Source organism: Odocoileus virginianus, chromosome 5 (genome assembly GCF_023699985.2).
Source record: "Odocoileus virginianus isolate 20LAN1187 ecotype Illinois chromosome 5, Ovbor_1.2, whole genome shotgun sequence".
In the NCBI taxonomy this organism is placed as follows: domain Eukaryota; kingdom Metazoa; phylum Chordata; class Mammalia; order Artiodactyla; family Cervidae; genus Odocoileus; species Odocoileus virginianus.
In genome coordinates this window covers 39,020,577-39,039,003 of record NC_069678.1, presented here as the reverse complement: position 1 = coordinate 39,039,003, position 18,427 = coordinate 39,020,577, and positions in this window count along the sequence as shown.

The window sequence follows — 18,427 nt, the reverse complement described above, 5'->3', positions numbered from 1 at the left end:
GATAGTGTGACCAAGCAAACAGAAGCAGTGGAATAAGCCAACATCAATCCCATGAAGAGGAAGAATATGACAAAGCATTTGCTTTAGGAAAAATATGGGGGTAGCGAGAAAGAGGGAGACAATGCCAAGAACAAATATCTGAAAAAAATACATTCTTCTAGAATTACTTGTGTTGTTCAGCCAGTTTAAAACTTAACATAACAAAATTGTCTTCTGAGCCCACAATTGTTTTCCAAGTTGTTCCCCATGTTGTTTTCTTCGTGCCTGGAATAGATTATTTCCTCATTAACACATTTCCAGATTCTACCCAAAATGTGAACTCTACTCCATCGTACTTCGTCCTTGATATCTTCTCTAACTCACAGTAGTTTCAAGATGCTCAGATAAACTACACTGTACTGTCTATAAAATGCATAAAAAAGAACAAAAAATATCTATTAAATACCTATTATAAACAGTGCACATACATGGACACAATTACTCTAAGTCTTGCATTGTACAGTATTCTGATTATTTCATGTATACATCCTCTCATTCTCTTAATATATTTGACATATTAAATTATATTGTTTACATTTAAAAAGTTCAAATCTTATATTGCCCTTTTGTAAACCTTTCTTTCCTATACAGGGAACAGTTATAGTCTGGTTAAAAAAACATTAACTGTTCTTATTGAATTGGATTGAAATTTTTAAAAAAAGTTTATTCATTGAAATCTTTATGTATAGTACAACATAGTAACTCTTGTGTAGCTGAAGATAAACTATAGTATATCTTTGTTTAAAACACTGTGCTTTTTAAAAAGTAGGTTCTGGAGAAAAGGAATGGTTCCTCTAAGAAATGAATTTGGAAACAACTGGAAGATAAGAGTAATTTATCAATATCATCAATTCAGCTGTAACAAGGATAAGACTTTTTGAAATAAATTAATTGACCCTCCCCCATTCAGCCAGAGGCATTCATTATCTGAGGCAGGATTTGGATTATTAAAGCAGGGATACAAAGAGGAAAAAAATCAGTGTTCTAGGAAGGCTGTTGTTTTTATTTTTTATCAGTGTGTAGTGAGACAAAAGTTTATGAATAAGGATTTGTGGCAAAAGAAAGTGGCTTTCTAAATTCCAAGAGCTACTTACTTATACAAATTAAATCTTGAAGATATGAAAATATGCTTTAGCATATATAGAAAGAAAAAAAAAGTAGGGAAAGCTCAACTTCAACAAAACAAAGCAAAAGATATGGTCCTGATAGTGATTCTGAGAGAATTCAAGGGGAGGAGGCAAGAATACTAATTATGTGTCCTGGCTTTCCCCTAAAGAAGTTGCAAAAGGTAAGAGGGAAGGTTTGAAAAAATTCCCTGTACTAGATGTTTCAGATGTAGCTCAGGAAAATGACAGACCTCTGAAGAAAATACCTCAGATCAGAATGATGGTGACTACATGGAGCCAACTAAGATGTTTCTAGGATGTCCTCTAAAAATTGCTGTCCTAGAAGTGTTTAATCAGAGGAAAGTCCTGGAAAAACCTCACAGGCAGGCTCACATTGACACCAAGGTAACCTCTACAGGGAGAAAGGGCTGAAGGGCACACTGAGGGAGAGTGGAAGGGGTGTGGGGAGGAATCTAGATGTTCCCTGATGAAGGCAGGAGGCACGAGAAAGGAGCTGAATTGAGAAGCAACAGATGTTCAATGAGACCACCATAGTGAGGCTAGAAGCAGATGAAAGGAAGTTAACCAGAGATTCTTTAGAATCAATAAAAGCTGAGGTAAAGCTGATAGACCAATGGAAACTGAGATAGATTTATCTTTGACATTTATAAGCCATAAATTTCAGTAATGGCATTACTGAGTGCCACCCCAATCCCCACCACACACCAAAAAAAAAAAAAAAAAAGCAGTATTAACAACAATTGAGTGGGCACTAGTGCCATATATCTACTAACTAAAGAAACCAGACTGCCTTTGTTACATCATAGACCAGCAAAGATATGAAGGACAACATGTAGACCAGCTTTCTCTTTGCAAGGAGAATGCAGAAGCTTTTCCATAAACCCAGACATCATCTTGAGAGAAAGGACTGAAAAAAAGAGAAATACCACTATGAAGAAGCTTACCTTTAAATTAACTGAATATTTTCCGGAAGACTGCTTAAATGCAAAAGTCTGGGATTCTTTTAATTACTAGGTTTAGGTTTGTATTTACTTATACCCAACAGGATGGAGGGCTTGAGCATTAGCCATGGCAATGAGCAGCAGAATTTCTTTTTCGCATGTTTTGAATCACAGACTACACATTTGATACATAAACTAATAGGAGAGTAACAAAAATGTTGGAAAACATGGTTTTGTGAAAGCCATTTTTTAAGTTGTCATAATATTTTGTTGTCTTTTTTTTTTTCGTTTACAGTGAAAAGTAGGTAAAAAAAATTGGAAATAAGACAAGTTTTCCTTTGTACAGGAAAATAGACTATGTAGTGCAATATGAATAGCAATGGGAAAGCAAGGCCAATCTCACATCACAGGATTAAGTTATTAAGATGGGTGCTACTCCTAGGAAACTGAACACAATCCACATTTCAAAACCTGAAGCATCACAGATGAAAGGAAAAAGCTTGTTTTCTAAAACAAACAAACTGGGATTAAATAAAGTAGATTAGGATAAAGTTTATTACTAAAGGTATAGCTTCTATAAAGTTGTGTTTATTTAAATCTTGCTCTAAACTGTGTCCCTCTTTTGATATACTGTGGAAATGATAAAATGTGGCAATTTATCTGAGCTTCCCAGGTGGCACTAGTGGTAAAGAACCTGCTGCCAAGGCAGGAGACATGAGACCTGGGTTCAATCCCTGGGTTGGGAAGATCCCCTGGAGGAGAGCATGCAACTCACTCCTATATTCTTGCCTGGAGAGTCCCATGGACAGAGGAGCCTGATGGGCTGCAGTCCATGGAGTTGCAAAGAATCAGACACAATTAAAGCAACTTAAGCAAAAACATGAAAAGCAATTTATCTATTTTTATTTTAATAAATGTTTTATAAGAAAAAGTTTAATTGAGAGAAAACATATACTGTATAAAATTCAGAAATGTATGACTGCACAGTGCCTTGTGGGACTTCTCAGGTGACTCAGTGGTAAAGAACCCACCTACCAATGTAAGAGACATAAGAGGTGCAGGTTCAATCCCTCAGTCATAAAGATCCCCTGGAGGAGGGCATGCAACCCACTCCAGTATTCTTGCCTGGAGAATCCAATGGACAGAGGAGCCTGGCAGGCTATAGTTCCTAGGGTCACAAACAGTGGGACACTACTGAAACAACTTAGCCTTGTAGAACGGGCTCATGTTCACAAGTCAAATATCACCAATAGCTTGTTGGCAGATACTGAAACAGGACATGTAGTTTCAGGGAGGTGTCCCAAAGCTGTTAGGTGGCAACAGATATCACTTTAATAAAGACATCATTTCATAAGTAATCTGCTTAGGATAATTATATCATCACAGAAGTTGAAGAAATCTTGTCAATTTGAGATTTGGGTTTTTTAAGATATAAAAAATAAGACTGGAACTGTTTCTTTCTGGCTGAAAACTCAGTTTATTAGAAAAAACTTTGGTATATTTACTTGTAAGATATATATTTATTATCGCCTGTGTCTTCCAATGCTCTTGAAAAAATCATTCATATTCATTGTTATATTACTTTTCTGAAGAAAACAGCTACTGCTTCATAGCTCTGCAAATACCATGTAATGCCACACCATTTTTCAAATTTTATAATTAAATATGGAAATAACTTGATAATTATATCTGCTTCTTTAAAATATTCTCCATCCCAATCCATGTCCCTCCCCCTCAAAAAGAATTTCCTACAGTTATGCTTTAGGTGTAGCAATGTTATTACAGTATAGCTGGAAGCATTAAAAGGAAATACAAGCTATAATATGGATATAAAAACATATTTAACTTAACTAGTAATCAAAGGAGAAGTAAAAGCAAGATTTCAAATTGCTGCTCACTAAATTTGACAAAAAGTTTTGTGTTTTGTTTTTATTATTAATACTCATACTCGCCACTGGGCACTGAGAGAGATACTCTTATTTACTGTTGGTGGAAATATGAGTGCAAGCACACATGCTAAGTCACTTCAGTGGTGTCCAATTCTTTGTGACTCTATGGACTGTAGCCCTCCAGGCTCCTCGGTCCATGGGATCCTCCAGGCAAGAATATGGGAGTGGGTTGCCATGCCCTCCTCCAGGAGATTTTCCCAACCTAGGGAGCGAACCTGCAATACCTGTATCGCAGGCAGATTGTTTACCAGTGACCAACCTGGGAAGCCTTGGTGGAAGCACAATTTGGTGCGATCTTTCTGTAAAGTACTTTGAAAATATGTATGGAATATCAACAAATGTTCATGGAGTTTGAACCACAGTCTCCATACCTAAGAATCTAAAGATGTCAGGGAATCATATGAAAGCACTTTCACTGAATATTGTAAGGGAGAAAATGGAAATTCTCTACATGTTCAAAGATATGAAGCTAATTAAATCAAAACAGAACTGTTTTTGTTTGCCCAATTTAAAAATGGGAATATGGACTCTTGAATTCAATTCTCTACTTGCCAACATCAGACTTGACCCAAGGGGCCATGCCATTCTGGCAATTAATGGCAATTCCTTTGTTAATGATGTAATAAATTGTTGATTAAGAACATTTTTGTTGGTGTGGTTATATTTGGGAGGGGGAGAGAAATAGTCCAAAGTGCTAATAGATTTTATCTCTCAGTGGTAAAATTTTCTTAACTTTTCTCTTTTTAACGTTTCTTCTTTAATATTTATGAGTTTCACAAATTTCCTACCAAAAGGTTCATTAGTTTTAAAATCAGAAAGAAAATAAAATGATCATTACTGAAGACAAAATAAGTTCTGGAAACTTCATATCTATTATATTTTACAAATAAAATTCAAGTTTCCCCAGATTCACCTGTTTGTAAACAATATCCTATTAAATATTTTCATAAAAATAGAAATGAAGTTCAGATACTTTCAAAAATTAAGTTAGACCTCTAAATCATGAATAGCAAAAGTAGTATTTCACATTTTTATAGTAATCCACTTTTTCAAAGAAGTTACATATATGTGAATTATCTGGCTCTTCTCCTTCAACCTGATTTCATTACTGAATCAGAGAATCTGAGCTGCAAGAACCCTAGGAGTCAACCAATTGAAACCCTGCTTAGTACAAAGGAATTTGTCGTAACATGTCTGTGAAAGTGAAAGTGTTAGTTGTTCCCCATGTCTGACTCTTTGCAACCCTGTGTACTGTGGCTTGTCGGGCATCTCTGTCCGTGGAATTCTCCTGGCTAGAATACTAGAATGGGTAGCCATTCTCTTCTCCAGGGGGTCTTTCTGACCCAAGGATTGAACCCAGTTATTGTGCATTGAGGGCAAATTCTTTACCATCTGAGCCACTAAGAAGCTCAAGAGAGGCTCTATTCAACCTTGTTAAATGTCTCTAAAGCTCATGACACCACAAGGATTTTTCATTTGCTGGACAGTTTTAGTGGTTATAAAGTCCTAATATTCAATGAAGACATGTCGAAAGAAAGCAGTGGTTACTAATCTTGAACTTTCTTATGTAAAAGGGAATTGGCTATTCCCAATCCTGAGCTTCCATTTTTCTAAAACTGGTCCATAGACCACCTACATGAAACCACCTGAGAACTTTTGAAATGACTCCACCTGACACCTTCTGAACCAGAATATCTGTAGGTGGAGCCAGGAGTATATATTTTTCACTAGCTTCTTACTGATTCTTGGATGTCTGGGTGGATAGAAGGCCCTTCTGGGAAGGAATGAACCCTTTTAGTTTCTTGCTTTGCCTTGGAGATGGCCTTGTAAGCTCCTGAATCAGTTCTCCTTTAGTCAGCATCAAACAGGACTTGAGGGCAATTTCCCCCTCCAGCCTCACTACTCTTGTAAACTCCCACTTGTTCAACATCATTTACTGTGTCAGGCACTATACCTTCTACTGAGGACACAAAAATTGAGTACCTGTGGTCTTTGCTGGTAAGGAGCTTGTTGCTAGGCACAGCATACTCTGGTCTATGTAGCTGGCAGATTGATCTTTCCTGGTATCAGGATTTAGTTATTTTTCCTCTATATCTTTCTCTGGAAGATAATTCAGTTGGAAAGCTCCTATCTCAAGAATACATACTAGGATTTACTTTTCAAAGAACTGGTCTCTAGTGACTAGAACCAATTCTATCCCTTTATTTTGGAAAGTAGTCCCAGTTACATTCTTTTTAAACTGAAGGGAAATTTACATAATATAAAAGTAATTATTTTAAAGTGAACAATTCAGCGATATTTAGTACATTCATAATGTGTAATCACCACCTCTACTAGTTCCAAAGCATTTTTTAAAAACCCAAAAGGATACTCCTAGACTTTAGGCAGTTTCTCCCCATTTACTGTCTACTTTGTGAATACTTTTGCTAGTTTCTTTTCTGCTTAACTTCTCAGACCTCTTACTCTCTGCCCAGTTAAGAATTTTTATGCTAAAAGATAGTTTCTGACTTCATTAGCATTTATTCTGTTTAGTGTTCTATATTGTAGGCAGCTGATATCATCTTGTTTTTGTATTTCTGTAATGAACATTTAAATTCCAAACTGTCTGATATAATAAATAATTTTTTGTGATAAATATAGAATAAACTATTTTAACTATGAAAGTTGTATATATGTATTGTGGACATTTAAATAATGTATAAATAAAGTAAAAAGTGAGAGTGTTTCTTAAATTTACCACATTTACCAGAGGAACTATTGTGTGGCATTCCAGAATATTTCTCGATTCAGATAAATTCATATGCTCCTCCCCCAAGTTATATCATATTAGTCATATCATTATATCAATAATCAGAGTTTTAACCACTTGTTCATTTATATTGCACTGTGCTGTGCTAAATCACTTCAGTTGTGTCCAACTCTTTGTGACCCTAGGATTTGTAGCCTGTCAGGCTCCTCTTCCATGGGATTCTCTAGGCAAGAATACCAGAGTGGGTTGCCATGCCCTCCTCCAGGGGATCTTCCCAACATTTATATTATGTTTTACCTATGCATTCACGCTTGAAACCACTATTTATGGAAGCTTTTAAATGCCAAAATTTTTTCTAGGCTATGGAGATTGAGTAGTGAATAAACATCCAAGTCAACATCTGTCAGGTCATCGTTTGAAATAAATATACAGACTTACATCACCTAGATAGTTCACAATTTCACACAATTCATTTTATCATTCTTCTGCGAAACAGCAAAAATTCTTTTAACTAACCTTTATTAATTAGCTAACAGATACCACAGGCATGACACTGAGGTAAGGAGTTACATTTGTCTTTGTTTTTATAACTGAAATCTGAATTAAGTAGTGGCTAGCTTCACTTTTAGTGTTAAGTTAGCCTCTTTTGTATTTGAAGCAACGTCAAGTTTTTGAGGAAGCTCTAAGGCAGACTCAATCATTCCAGCTATGCACCCAGGAGTATAGCAATACATTTAACCCACCCTAAAAGATTGTACAGCAGAAGAACTATCAAAATAATTAAAACCTTCCAAGCAAAGGTACCAGCTATTAAGTGTAGACCTGACCAATGAGAACAGATATAATATATAAAGAAATGAATGTCTACTAGCTTAGGCATCCACTGTAGGGATATCCAGTCTTCAGTTCACTTGAGTCTCCACTGCACCTTTTTGTGTTTTGCTCATTTGTTTTGTTTTGTGAGAAATGGGCAGTATTTGTGCTTTTTCATTTACATATTTGGCTATGTAGAAACCCCAGGGAATGAATCATTCTGGATAGCTGAAAATTTTAATCATTTTTGATGGAAATCTTTCTAAAATGGATTTCACACTTCCCTGCCTTCTTAAACAGAGTGGATGGAATGTAATTAATCTTTTTTTGATGACTTGGTTTTATCATTGTGAACATTAATGACTGTGCTGTACTATCCAGAGATGCTGTCCTAGACACTGCTTGTAGTATGTAGGATGGCCTGTGGTCCTATTAGTCTTTATGAATATTTGTGTCTAGGTTATATTCTTCCTTTCCTGATAGATCCCCAGTTGCCATTCTTGCTGCTCATAGTGAAGCAAAAAGAGGTGGGATTAGAAGGAAGAGAAACTGTGTTCAGATCCAAGCTCTTAATTTGGGGATCAATCACTCTTTTAATCCAATTTCTTTATCTGTAAAATGATCACAGCAACTCACTTAATTGAGATGTGAAAGTGAAAAGTGAAAGTTGCTCAGGCATGTCTGACTCTTTGCAACCTCATGGACTATACAGTCCATGGAATTCACCAAGCCAGAATACTGGAGTGGGCAGCCTTTCCTTTCTCTAGGGGATCTTCCCAATCTAAGGATCAAATCCAGATCTTCCCAACCCAGGGATTCAACCCATGTCTCCCACATTGCAGGCAAGTAAAGATTAAATAATAGGTCTTAAGTATAGTGAAAAATAAACCAATGTTAGTTCCTGTTCCTTATCAGGGCGCTTACTAATAAAAATGAATTTTGCAATTTTTATTCTGCTGTGGAAATGGAAGCTGGGTGATAGAGTTGAAAGAATTACATACAAATTCAGATTAATGAGTTTTTTGAGGAGTAAGACACCAGTAGTCTCAGTTTTCTTCCACATAGACTTTGTGATGTCGACATTGGGCACTCAGAGATACTTCTTAACTCTTAACTATGTAAAACAAAAAATGGAGTTCTGTAGGGAAAAAAATGCAACTAGGGTATTTTGAAATCCATATGTAATATGGAAAATATTTTAAATCAGTGTAATTATTCTCTTCTAGGTTATGAACTTGGTAATTTTTAGAAAAATACTATTTTCAAAATGTAATCAATTATACTTACTAAGGGCCTACCACATACTAGGTATATTTCTAAATTCTGGAGATAAACGAGAGAGAGAAAAAAGAAAAGAAAAAAGTCTCTGTCCACATGTAGCTTACAGTTTAGTAGGAGAGAGAAAAGATAAAACACAGATAATAAAATATATAGTGCGTCATTTTATATGTCTTAAAAAAAAATAAACCAGGAGAGGGGACAAACAAAGCAGACAGTTAGGGGAGAGATTCAATTTAAAATACAATGGTTAATAAAGATCATGCATAAAGTGCATATGAAGAAAAGTTTTAAGGAGAGAACCTTGGATACATTTTACCAGAAGGCTCTTTCAAGAAGAGGGAATAGTAAATACAAAAAGGAGGCAAGAAAGAACTTACTGTGTTCATGGAATGGAAAGGAGTCCCAGAGACTGGAAAAGAATAATTCTGTCAGATGGTAATTTGAGCTAAGTTCAAAGGTCAAATGCAAAAGGGTATTAGGAGTGTCTGGGCTGATGTCATGGGTGGTTGCAACTTTAAGTACATAAAATGACTCACTTGAAAAAGTTGGCAAGGAGGCAAGCCTTGCAGGTTCTGGAGGTAATAACCTAGACAGGAGGAATAGCAAGTAGAAAGGCTCTAAGGCATGTGTCTGGGTGGTTCAGAGAACAGGAAGGAGACTTGATAACTAAAATGGAATAACCAGTTTTGAGTGCTCTTGATGTGCTCAGTCTCTCAGTCTTATCCCACTCTTTGTGACCTTGTGGACTGTAGCCCACCAGGCTCCTCTGTGCATGGGATTTTTCAGGCATGAATACTGGAGTGGGTTTCCTTTTCTTCCTCCAGGGGATCTTCACAACCAAGGGATCAAACCCATGTTTCCTGTGTCTCCTGGATTGCAGGTGGATTCTTTACCAGCTGAAACAGCTGGGAATTATACTTGGAGGTGATGATAAAGTGAAAGCAGAATCAAGTGCATGGGTTCGTCATAAAATCTAACTTTTATTATTTGTGGATATAACAGGAAACCACTGCAGGCTTCTTAGCAGAAGAGCAGTTTTGTTTGTTTGTTTTTCCATAGAAATTAAAGAGATTATTCCAGTTATTGGATTTTGAATAGCTAATAGGTGATTAAAGGACAGATCAAGGAGAACAATTAAAAATAATCCAGGAAAGCCCTGGGGAAAATCCTGCAATAACCCAGGAAACACATGATGATGGCTTTCATGAGGTTATTTGTGAAAGAGATGGAAAGATGAGGTTGTATTCTGAATATATTAAAAGCATAGCCTATAGCCCACTGCCTGTGGAATATCAGGGGAAAAAAGGAGTAAATTGCATCAGAAAGTAGTAAGTTGAGTAAATAAGAAGAAAGATTTGCTTTCAAAGAGGAAGTTACTTTAGCCAAGAATTATCTTTCTTTGTGAAACAACTGAAAAACTAGATGGAATACATGAAATAAAAGCTTTCAGGATATTTGCCATTACTAATGAAAGACAAGGATTCTTGACAGAGAAGAAATAAATAAGATGAATCACACATTTGCCCTGACTTGCTCTCTGTTATAGCTCAGAAAGGGGTAACCTAGATAAAGCCCAGTGATCTCCCTTAAGTTGAGAAAAAACAGACTGGGGTTTTGAGAAGCCAAGGAATTGGGAGTTTCTGAAAGAGAGTAAGCATCTTCCTGGGTCACTCTCTCAGCTATTTTAAATTCTTTTTAATAAAAGGAAAAGTATTGGGCTTCCCAGGTGGCACTAATGGTAAAAAGCCCACCAGCCAATGGGGAGACATAAGAGATTCGGGTTTGATCCCTGGGTCAGGAAGATCCTCTGGAGGAGGACCCACTCCAGTATTCATGCCTGGAGAATCCCATGGACAGACGAGCCCAGTGGGCTGTTGTCCACTGGGTCACAAAGAGTTGGACATGACTGAAGCAACTGAGTATGCAAAAGAGAATAACAGAGAGGAGAGAACCGTATAGAGAGGAAGTTCCAGAGATCTCTAGAAGGAAGGTTCCCCTCAATGTTCAGCTGAGTATTGGCAGGTACAAATGTATAAGGAAACTCTCTGTAGCTGGAAAATAAACCCCAGAAAAACTTTAAGTACTTTGGGAAATATTTTAGCCATTACTTGGATTTTTCCCAAACCCAGAAAAAGTTTGAAAAAAACAATGCGCAAAGCTCACACAGAAATAAGTTTTTGTTCCCAAAAGAGTAGAAAATCCTCATAACTAATGGTAGATAAGATACACTCTCACAAAGATTTTTGCCTCAGTAATAGCACAAAATTAATTCTAAACTGAACGCTTTTCTGCTCCTGTCTAAGAAAGCTAGAAAGAAGACTTTAAAGGGTCCAAATTTTTTCAAATAGCTTAACTATACCCTAAGTCATAGTTGAAGAATATTTATAGAGATGTTATCCAGCACTCAACAAGGCAAAATTTTCAATGTCTGGCATACAATCAAACATTACCAAAACATGCTAAGAAACAGGGAAACACAATTCCTAATGAGGAGAAGAATAAATTAATCATGAAATCACACAGATGATGAAACTAATAGAAAAAGGACATTAAAACATTGTAACTGTATACTACATGTTCAAGAGGCTTAAGAGGAAACTGAGTATGCTAGGTAGAGAAAAAAGAAGATATGAGAAAGGCCCAAATGAAACTTCTCAGACAGAAACTACAACTCTGAGATGAAAAACAACAATAACAACACTGGATTGGATTAATTACATATTAGACATTTCAGAAGAAAAGATAATGAGCTTCAAAATACAGAAACAGAAATTACCCAGAACTCAGAGGGAAAAGAAACCAAAAATAATCAAGCAAAGTGTAATCAAGCATTAATGATTAGCAGAAATACTTTAAGCATTCTGGCACATGTAATAGGAGTCCCAGAAGGAAGGGGAAAAGAAAAGGCAGAAAGGATAAGAAAAAAAATATATTTGAAGAAATAATGGCTAAAATATTTTCCCCTAAGTGCTTAAATCTCTGAAACTACAAATCCAAGAAACTAAATGAACCCCAAGCATAAGAAAGTTGAAGAAAACTATATCAACACTCAGAATAAATTGCTTAAAACCAGCAATATATTGGGCTTCCCTGGTGGCTCAGATGGTAAAGAATTCGCCTGCAATGCTGGAGACCTGAGTTCAGTCCCTGCATTGGGAAGATCTCCTGGAGGATGGAATGACAACCCACTCCAGTGTTCTTGCCTAGAGAATCCTCATGGGCAGAGGAGCCTGGTGGGCTACAGTTCATGGGGACACAAAGAGTCGGACATGACTGAGCAACTAAGCACACAGTAATATGCAAAAAACCTTAAACACATTTGGAAAATTACATGTAGAGGAACAAAAATAAATTTATTTAGACTTATTTTAGAGGAAAAAAAAAGAATGCAGGCCAGAAGACAAAGGAATAATATCTTTAAAGTATTTCAAGAAAAAAAAGCTAACTAGAATTTTATACCCAGGTAAAATGTCTTTTGAAAATGAAGAAAAAGTCTTTTAAGACATACAAAAGAAGAAAGAAATCATCACTGGTTCACCTGCACTATAAGAAGAATGGTTAAAGGAAGTTCTTCAAGCAAAAGGAAAATTATACTAAAAAGGAATACTGCATCCAAGACTGAAAGACTCCTAAGGTAGTAATTATATAGGTAACTATGTCTATTTTCTTATTTTCTAAATCTCTTTGAAAGATAGTTGACTCTTGAAAGGAAAAAACAAAACAAAACAATGTATTGTGGGATCTATAACATCTATAGAAGTAAATATATAAAAATAATAGAACATGGACAGGGTGGGATAAGTTAAACTATATCACTGCAAGTTCCTGATACAATAAATAGCATAAAATCATTTGAAAATATTCTGTAATAAGTAAATGATACATACCATAAACTAGTCAAATAAAACACACAAAACAGAGTTATAGATAATAAGCCAAAAGAGCCAATTACTATTAAAGAGAAATTTTAAAATGGGAAATAAAGAACATCAGATAACTAGAAGCTATTAGAAACGTTCTTTACCATCTGAGCCACCAGGGGGTATACCAGTGGAAACATGGTAGATTTTAACTCAGCAATATCAACAATTGCATTCAAAGGTAAATATTTTAAATGCCCCAATGAACCCAGGTCTCCCACATTTCAGGCAGATTCCTTACTAGTTGAGCCACAAGGGAAGCCCAAGAATACTGGAGTGGGTAGTCTATCCATTCTCCAGCATATCTTCCCAACCCAGGAATTGAACCCGGATCTCATGCATTGCATACGGATTCTTTACCAACTGAGCTATCAGGGAAGCCCATAACTAAAAGGCAGGGATTATCAAATTGAAAAAAAAACAGGAAGACATTGCTAGCAAGAAAAACATTTTCAATATAAAGACACAGACAACAGGAAAGGAGAGAAAAAGTATATATAATCTGGTAGTACCAATCAAGAGAAATTTGGAGTAGCCAAATTAATATCAGATAAAGTAGATTTTAGAGCAAAAAATATTACCATGGATCAAGAAGTACATCTTACTAATGAGATATGGATGAAATCATCAAGAGAATATAATGATGGTTGGATGGCATCACTGACTCTATGGACATGAGTTTGAGCAAACTCCAGAAGATAGGGAAGGACAGGGAACCCTGGCATGCTGCAGTTCATGAGGTTGCAAATAGTCAGACATAATTTGACAATGGAACAGCAATAACAAATGCCTATGCATTTAATAACAGAACTTCAAAATACATAACATAAAATAGAGCTATAAAGAGATATAAACAAATATTTAATTATAAATAGAGATTTTTAACACTCCTTTCTCAATAATTGGAAAAGAGACAAAGAAAAACCAGTGAAGACATATATTTGAACACTATATCAACCATATAGATCTAGTTGATATTTTAAAAACACCTTATCTCAAAACAGCAAAATACACACAGAATTTACCAAAATAAGCCATGGTTTAGGCAATAAAATAAGTCTCAAGAAACTTAAAAAGTACTTTCTGATGACAATGTAGGTGTATGTAATGTAAGTAGAAATCAATAGTAGGAAGCTCTCTGGAAAAGTCCCCAAATATTTGGAACTAGTTAACATAAGTGTAAACAACCAACGGGTAAAGTAAGAAATCAAAATGGAAATTGGAAAGTGGTTTGAAGTCAATAAACATATAAACACAACCTAATAAAAATTTGTGAGATGCACTACTGGTGGAAATGAAGAAGGAAGTTTATATTACTAAACTACTACTAAATTACTATATCTACATCAGAAATAAATAAAGGTATAAATTAGTAGCCTTGGCTTAAGGAATTATTAGTAGAAAAAAAAAATAAACCAAAGTAAGCAGAGTAAAGGAAATAATGAAGATCAGAGCAAAAATCAACAAAAAGTTTAAATATATATATAGGTAAGATTAATGAATCCAAGAGCTGGTGCTTTGAACAGATCATTGAAACTAATAGAACTCTAACAAGATGATCAGAAAAAAGAGAGGATACAAATTGGTAATATCATGAATGAAAGAGGTAACATCACTACAGCTTTCACAGTTATGAAAAGGATCATAAGGGAATATTACGGCAGCTTCATATAAATAAATCTGACAACTTAGGAAAAGAGAAAAATTTCTTCCAGTCACAAACTATGAAAGCATTCTCAAAAAGAAACAGATAATGTAAATGGTCCTGCATGTAGAAAAGAAATTGTTATGTAGTTAAAAACCTTCCCACAAAGAAAACTATAAGCCTAGGTGACATCACTGGATCACTTAAAGAAGAAATAATACCAATTCAGCACAAACTCTTTTAGAAAGTTGAGGAGAAGGGAATGATGTCCTAGCTCAGCTTGTGAAGCCAGTATTATGCCAATAAGATACCAGGGAAATAAAATAAACAAAGAAACAAAAAACAGCTACAGACCAAAATCCTTCATAAAAAAGATAAAAAATTTAATCCAACAATATATAAAATGCAAATACAACATGACCAAGTGATGCTTATGCCATGAATCCAAGACAGGCTTAACATTTGAAATAAATACATTAGGAATACATGAGCACTTATTCAAATTGTTAAATTGCACTGATGAAAAACATACCTCTAACATTAAAATCAATTATAATCTTGAAAGAGTGAATGTATTCTCCAATCTACTCAAGTAAATGGGAAGAATGCATACTATCATTATTTTGATTCAAAATTGTACTGAACACTAGAAAGCAAAATGAGACAAGATATTAACTTATCTAGCTTAATAGGAAATAATAAAACTCTCCTTATTCACATGACACAATTGCTTATGTATAAAATATTATGTAACAATGAGTTACAATGATATGGACCTAACAGAATCAGAAGATACTAAGAAGAACTGACAAGGATACACAGAAGAACTATACAAAAAAGATCTTCATGACCCAGATAATCACAATGGTGTGATCACCCACCTAGAGCCAGACATCCTGGAATGTGAAGTTAAGTGGGCCTTAGGAAGCATTACTACGAACAAAGCTAGTGGAGGTGATGGAATTCCACTTGAGCTATTTCAAATCCTGAAAGATGATGCTGTGAAAGTGCTGCACTCAATATGCCAGCAAATTGGGAAAACTCAGCAGTGGCCACAGGACTGGAAAAGTTCAGTTTTCATTCCAATCCCAAAGAAAGACAATGCCAAAGAATCTTCAAAGTACTGCACAATTGCACTCATCTCACATGCTAGCAAAGTAATGCTCAAAATTATCCAAGCCAGGATTCAACAGTATGTGATCGTGAATTTCCAGATGTTCAAGCTGGATTTAGAAAAGGCAGAGGAACCAGAGATCAAATTGCCAACAACCATTGGATCATTGAAAAAGCAAGAGAGTTCCAGAAAATCATCTACTTCTGCTTTATTGACTATGCCAAAGCCTTTGATGGAGCACAACAAACTGTGGAAAATTGTTCAAGAGATGGGAATACCAGACCACCTGACCTGCCTCCTGAGAAATCTGTATGCAGGTCAAGAAGCAACACTTCGAACTGCACATGGAACAGCAGATTTGTTTGAAATCAGGCAAGGAGGACATCAAGGCTGTATACTGTCAACCTCTTATTTAACTTATATGAAAAGTACATCATGTGAAATGCCAGGCTGGATGAAGCACAAGCTGGAATCAAGATTGCCGGGAGAAATATCAATAACCTCAGATATGCAGATGACACCACCCTTATGGCAGAAAGTGAAGAACTAAAGAGCCTCTTGATGAAAGTAAAAGAGGAGAGTGAAAAAGCTGGCTTAAAACTCAACATTCAAAAAACTAAGATCATGGCATCAGGTCCCATCACTTCATGGCAAACAGATGGGGAAACATGGAAACAGCGAAAGGCTTTGTTGTGGGGGGCTCCAAAATCACAGAAGATGGTGACTGCAGCCATGGACTTAAAAGACTCTTGCTCCTTTGAAGAAAATTTATGCCCAACATGGACAGCATATTAAAAAGCAGAGACGTTACTTTGCCAACAAAGATCCATCAAGTCAAGGCTATTGCTTTTCCAGTAGTCGTGTATGGATGTGAGAGTTGGACTATAAAGAAAGCTGAGCACAGAAGAATTGATGCTTTTGAACTGTTGTGTTGGAGAAGATTCTTGAGAGTCCCTTGGACTGCAAGGAGATCAAAGCAGTCAATCCTAAAGGAAATCAATCCTGAATATTCATTGGAAGAACTGATGCTGAAGCTGAAACTCATGCGGAGAACTGACTCGTTGGAAAAGACCCTGATTCTGGAAAAGATTGAAGGCAGGAGTAGAAGAGGAAAACAGAGGATGAGATTGTTGGATGGCACAACTGACTCAATGAGAGTTTGAGTAAGCTCCGGGAGTTGGTGATGGACAGAGAAGCCTGGCGTGCTGCAATCCGTGGGGTCACAATGAGTCGGACATGACTGAGCAACTGAACTGAACTGAACAATGAGTTAATTTATCAAAGTTTCAGGACACAAGTTCAGCATACAAAAAGATCAGTACTTTTTTATATGCTAGCATTAAACAATTGAAATTGAAAATCAATATCATTTACTAAATGTGTATACTAAGTCGCTTCAGCAGTGTCTGACTTTTTGCGATCCTACAAACTGTAGTCTGCCTGGCTCCTCTGCTGATGGGATTCTCTAGGCAAGAATACTGGAGTGGGTTGCCACGCCCTTTTTCAGTGGATCTTCCCAGCCCAGGGATCAAACCCATGTCTCTTATGTCTCCTGAATTGGCAGGCAGGTCTTTTACCACTAGCGCCACCTGGGAAGCCCCTTTACAAAGCATAAAACTATAAAATAGTTAGGAATGCATACATATACAAAAATATGTGATGAACTTTCATACTGAAAACTAGAAACTGTTGAAAAAGACTATATAAATAAAGAGATATGAATCATAGATCAGTATACTCAATATTGTTCAGATATCCACTATCCCTCAAATTGATCCAGAGACATAATACAATCCTAATTAGAATTTCAAAAAAAAATTTCAGTGTTGACATTAACAAACTGATTCTGAAATTCATATAGAAATGCAATGAACCTAGAAAAGCTAGAACAGATTTGAAGAAAAATAAAATTGAACAATTTATAGTACCCAATTTCAAGACTTGTTAAAGATATAATATTCAAGACATAGACAAATGTGGAACAGAAACTGATATGAACTAGAATTCAGAAATAGACCCATATATACATGGTCAGTCAATTTTTGACAACAGTGTGAGGTAACTCAAGGAGAAAAGATAATCTTTTCAACAAATAGAGCTGAAATAATTGGATATCTCTATGTAAAAACAAACAAACTTCAATTTTTACTTTGCATTATGGAAACATTAACTAAAAATGAGCCTTAAATTTAATATAAAATCCAAAATTATAAAAGCTCCAAAGGAAAAAAAGAGAAAAATCTTAACGCTCTTGTGTTATGTAGATTTCTTAGCTACATTAAATGCAAAATCCATAAATTAATAAATGATAAGTTCAACTTAAAATTTAAAACTTTTTATTTGAAAGGGAATGAAAAGCAAGAGAGGCTTGGAAGAAATGAAACTCAAAAATAAGGAAACAAACAATACAGTGAAATATAAGTAAAAGATTCAGATAGCTGTTCCGCTACACCTCATAGGCCTACAAGACCTCTGCTTGCCTAGTTTTAAGACTGAAGAAAGAACTCAGTGTTTCATAGAGACAATGGTTTAATGGAAGGGGGAGCTGACACTCTGAAGCAGTGTTAGAGTGACGCGCCCCTGTGTGTGGACTATGGCAGGTAGGACAGGACATGGTGGCAGTCTTTTCTCCCAGGGAAGGGGAGATTGCCACTTATAGGGATACTGATATCGGATGGGCTCATTAGTTAGCAAGGAAACCAGTAGATAGGCACACACCCCTCACCACTCCTTTGATAAGAACAATTATTCACTGGGGCAAGTTTGCAGAAAGGTCAGTCATGTGAGTAGGGTGCAGGTGTAGCAGACCCTGGACAGGCAGGGGATATACAGAGAATAACAGAACAGCT